Here is a 5,547-nt window from a genome sequence, read left to right as displayed (position 1 = left end):
GGATAAAAATAGAGAATTTATGATATGATGATTTACATAGTCGACCCGACCTAACTTGGAATTGGGACATAGTAATAGTTGTTGTGCTGTTCTCTCTCTTAGGATTGGAACCTTGATCACAAAAAGTTTTCACCCACTTCAGTAACTATTAGTCCACACTCTTGTGTGCAACAACAAGAATTTACATTTCAAGCATTTGAAGGCCTTTCCTTGTTGAAAACAAAAGCTATTTCTTAGACCTGTCTAATCTTTGAAGGTATCCCTATTCTACTCTCCTCCATGAAAAAGTTCTCCAAAGGTTTCTTCAGATTAAAGAAAAATCATTCTCGTCTAGGTTAGAAGAAGTCGTTGGAGAATAATAAGTCAACCAGACACCAAAACTAGAAATCATGAAGAAATTCAAGTTAATGAAGAACCCTGTTTCAAGAAACAGCATAAGAAATCTCAACAGAAATTTATACCAAGTAATACTAATAGTTTGCTCCCAGAGTGGTGCCATCTTTCATTTCTAAATGGTTGGACTTAACTTGAAGTTCCTTATACCGACACAGCAAATCACAAGAACTGAGTTTAACACAAAGAAAGAAAATCTAATCCTGCAAAATTTGGCGTACTTTCAAAGATTCATTTATAAGTATAGTATCTCATTTTATAGTGATCAATTCATCCCCATGTATACTTTTATCTTCAAAATTCATGGTGGACATCTGTACATCGATTTTCTTAGACATTTGAACTTTCCAGCTGTGACTCTCAGATCTTTCATCATCTTCCTCTTCCATGCTATCTCCCAGAGTCATGGAAGTACCTCGAGAGCTACCCCCTAACTGAAGGGGACAATGAGGAGAACCAGACTGAGAACTGCTATGCTTTGAGGATTCACCATATTGGTCTTGAGGCAACCATATGTTCCCCAATACAACAGATTCACTCGTTGATGGGGTCTGTGTATCGGAAAGTTTTCGTATATGAAGTCGATACTTCTGCAATCAATTGAAAAGTTTGCTTAAAATTCATGTCTAGAATCAATCAAAACAAAAATATATATATGAAATATTTATTAGCTCAAAACTCACTTGCAAATGACTCTTCACTTCATCATTGGTTAAGCCATCCACTTGCATAAGCTCTCTAATCTGCTAAGGAGTTGCAGCTGCAGAGGAGACAGAAGACAATTTTCCAATATGAGCTAGAGTTGAAATTCAAAATAGAATTCGTCAAACTTGCAAAAGCCTTAATCCTAGTATAGGCCTAACATTGTTGCATTCGTTCATAAAGTATTTTCAAACTCAATTGAATTTATCATGCAATTGAACAAAAGGCCAAAGCACAAACCTTGTGAACCCCCAAGTTGCTTGAGTGCGTCAATAAATCGCCTATGTAACTCAGGTGACCAGCATCTCCTTTGCTTTCTAGCAGTCTGCTGCTGCTGCTGAAGCTGTGATGTTATGTGTATATTTGACCGATAACTTACTATAATAGATGAAGTGACACTGTTATCACGGGGTTTTGAAGACAAGCCATTGATCATTGAATCCTCGAGATTTTTTATTCCAGGAGTAGGAAGTGTCAATCCTGGTAGATCATCTTTATCTTCTTTCCGATCCACTTTCACGGGAAATCCAGAATACCCATTGAAAGGGGAAAATGCCTTTCCCATATTCCTGGATTTACAAGATTGAAATGGATCATATGATCCTGAGTTATCTCCTCCTTGGGGGGGTATCTATTAATTAAGAAAAGATAAAACATTAATCAGTAACAATTAATAGGAGAAAATGTGAATTATGTTAAAAACCAATCTAGTCGTGTTTTTACCTTCTTTGGCTCGGATTTAGAACTTTTTTTACTGTTATGAATATCAGTATTTGGGTTTTGAGGATCACTGTCCCAGAGCTGCACAGAGCTCATCCAACTCATTTTTTCTCTACTATCATTATCTTTGTTCATTTCAACTTTATCATCTTTAAGGGAAATCTTCTTCAATGGTATGGATTCTTCAAATACAGGTTTGACAATTGGTTTCTTATACTGTGTAGATTCTTCTCTCAAAGCCATAATCGCTGCAACAACACCCATCAGCAGGAAAGTTAACACCCATATATATGTTGCCAATCAAAAGAACTACAAACTATACCAACTAAAAGCAGTTACATGAACTATCTCCATAGCTCTAATTTCTTACTATATTTGCTTTCTTAAAGACAAAACAAAGAATCAAAAGAAACTACCAAAAAAAAAAATCAATCAATCAACTATCCCTTAATCCCAAACTCCTCCTATGTGAGCTTCTCGGCCTATAACAAGTATGACTTCACCCAAGCAAACTTGGAAATCAATGATATAACCAATGCCAGAAAGTAGCAGAAGCTGAGAAAATTCAATGATTCTTCAACAGAAGTCGATTCCATTCAACACACACACACACACACACACACACACACACACACACACACACACACACACAAATATATATATATATATATATATATATATATATATATATATATATATAGAGATAAATCAATCAATCCACTATGACTCAATCTCAAATTAGATGGAGTCTATTATAGGAATTTCGGATCAGATTTACTTACTTTTACACTGGTCATCTAGCTACAGTAACCCTCTTCCTTCATCTAAACTTGGAACTATATTTACACAAACAAAATTATCACAGGTAGAGTTGTATACGAAGAAAAATATCAAAATAAATTTTTTTACAGATTCCCTAGAGAAGCTTGAGGTGATTGACAACATAGAAAAGGGTGAATTACCATCACTATCACTATCACAGATAAACAGACCAATACCATCGGGTCGCCCATGTGGACTAACCTGAACCGACCCAATAAGAATAGATGATGTTGAGAAGTTACTAAAGAGTTACCACATACACTATAACTTCTACTCCTATATAAAGAAGGTGTGTGGTATGAAACATTCTCTTATATATAACCATTGGTTTCTCTTATAGAGAAGAAATTTCTCTAATTCAACACACGTATGGAGAGGAAGGACGTTTAGTTTAAGAGCAAAAACTCCGTTTCAAAGAGAAGCAAACTAGACCTTGGAGTAACTTTGTTGATACAGATCTTCTATGAATCTACTGCGTTAACGAGTACTCAAATCTAGTACCCTACTCTAAATCAATTTTCTTCAATATACTCGAAAGTATTATAACAGTTAAACTATATCTAACACTGCTCGTTAACGCTCCTTGTTTACCCAAGTTTGGAACTATGAATACAGATAGATAAATTGAGAGAGAACCCCACCAAGCTCAGAATAAGTAACACAAAAGGGGGAAAATTACCATCATTAACAAGAAGCAAACAAAGGGGGAGCTCGCGTTTGAAAGAATCAATTTTCTTCATTTCATCTTCAAGTCTTTTCACGTAATCTTCAATCTTCAACGTTTTCTCGTACACGCTATTATCCATCGTCGAAACTTCTTGAAGAAATTCAATAATCGTGTGGGGAATGTAAGTTTTGGGTCTACAATCCAAACTCAGTTCTGGTGGAATTAAACCCATTTTTTTCTTCTGATCTTTTTTTCACTCTCTCAGATTTGATCTTAATAGTTATAGTAATTCTATTTTCAATTGTTCGATCGACCAAAAAAATATGGAACCCCAATTCGCGTAATATAAATAAGAGAAAAACAAGACACACACACTCTCTCTCTCGAAATATGTCTGTATGTATATAAATATATAGTGAGAGAATGGAGAAAGAATTAAGGACAGAAAGAATGAAGAAAGACCCATATTTGTTAAAAATAGAATATTACCAAAACAACAAAAAGTCAATTTCGTGTCGTCGCATATTTATCTATTTGCTTTTTTTCTTAGATTCCGATTCAACCAATAAATCTACTTTTAATTGTACCAAATTACCCCCTTTACTTCTATACGCTCTTCTTCGCAAGAGAAATACGACTTTAAAGCTTGAGGATCAAGATATCCCAATTTTATCTTGACATTGATTAAGTAATATACTTAAATTAAAATTTCATAATCTATTCACCTTTTATACTCTTTAAAAATTAATTTAAACTAGATAAAATAGTTATTTATATTATTTTTCTAATATTTGGGACTTAAAAATTAATTATATTTTGTGTATAAAATCCTTGCTTATTTGAACTAGATATAAAATCCTAATATTTAGGACTTCAAAATTAATTATACTTGTAGGCATATAATTTTACTCCTTCCGTTTCAATTTATGTGAACATGTTTGACTGGACACGGAGTGTAAGAAAAAAATGAATTTTTTTGGAATTTATGGTCCTAAACAAGTCAAAAATGGGACCAGAGTATTTATGTGGTTATAAAAGCTTCTCATTAAAGGTAGAATTGTAAGTTTACACTAAATTGTTACCAAATTTAGAAAGGGGTCATTCTTTATGGAACGGACCAAAAAAGAAATAGGTTCACATAAACTGGAACAGAGGGTGTATTAGATTTAAATCCATAAAATTATTTAGACTATTTTTTTTTAAATTCAAGTTATATTAGTTCAAATAAATTTATTGGTCTAGTATAATTGGATTATAAGTCCAATATATATGGATTAAATAAATAAGATTTAATCCACTGGCTAGCCCATTTAATTGGGTTAAACTAATGAGCCCACTTCATTAGGCACAATATGTCATATTCCTAGAGGCCCAGTTTGGTGCCACGTGTCAAATGGCGTGGCATGCCAAGTCAAACAAAAGAGACAATAGGATCTTGCCACTTATTAAAATGACAAGGCATGCCAAGTCAAATGAAAGGGCCAATGAAACCGCGCCACATGTGCATGTGACATGTTCTGGCCAATTAAATGCAGTCTTGTCACACTTCAATTTGATTGGTCAAAAAGAGTTTGTTCTTTTCATAACTCTTCCTATAAATAGGCGTCTTCATAACCCAGAAAAGACACCAGAAGTTATAACAAGAAGCAAGAAAGGGCTCGTGGAACAAACACTGCAAATTTATCCACAAATTTCAAGCTTCAAGTAATCAAGTTCAAGTTCAAGCTCAAGAACGAAGAACAAATCAATATTCAGGGAGTACAAATTCAAATCAAAGTTCGTGCTAGTTGAATTCACGATTATCGTTCGTGACAAAAAATATAAATTCAAGATCAAGCTCAAAGGAACTTGAATTTATTTACATTAAAAAGAAAAATTAGGGGATTCATAGAGATTGTACACGCATATTACTTGAAATCAAATACGACAATTGTAGCAATATTTTTCGGTCTTGATTTTATTTTTTCAACGCAATTTATTGTCTACAAATTATGGCATGGCCAGTGGGACAATCTCTACCTCTCATCTCAATTTATCAATCACCAAAGTCCAAGAATGTCGAAATAGCTTCAAATAAAATCAACTTTAGATTAACATCCACCATGTTCTATGCTGAATGGGAAAGAATCCTCAATGTTACCTTTGGAAGCTTCGGACCAGCTATAGGAGCAAAGCAAGCTCTTTAGGACAACAAGCAGTTCAAGTGTCATCCGCATCAACCATTATTTTCGAATATTCATCCT

The 5,547-nt window shown here is 34.0% G+C and overlaps 1 non-coding gene across 1 annotated transcript; it reads right to left on the bottom strand.

The window, feature by feature from the left end:
• Positions 1-435: 435 nt before the first annotated feature.
• Positions 436-3,738, bottom strand: LOC107777947 (transcription factor HHO2). Its single transcript, XR_012710315.1, has 5 exons — positions 3,317-3,738; positions 1,819-2,063; positions 1,336-1,726; positions 1,077-1,153; positions 436-983 (listed from the first exon to the last, which is right to left on the bottom strand). It is a non-coding gene; the product is annotated as a transcription factor HHO2 (transcript).
• Between the last annotated feature and the right edge of the window lie 1,809 nt (positions 3,739-5,547).

This window comes from Nicotiana tabacum, chromosome 6 (assembly GCF_000715075.1).
Source record: "Nicotiana tabacum cultivar K326 chromosome 6, ASM71507v2, whole genome shotgun sequence".
Lineage (NCBI taxonomy): Eukaryota > Viridiplantae > Streptophyta > Magnoliopsida > Solanales > Solanaceae > Nicotiana > Nicotiana tabacum.
The sequence above is the reverse complement of the archived record's forward strand: the minus strand, read 5'-3'. Positions and strand labels throughout refer to the sequence as shown.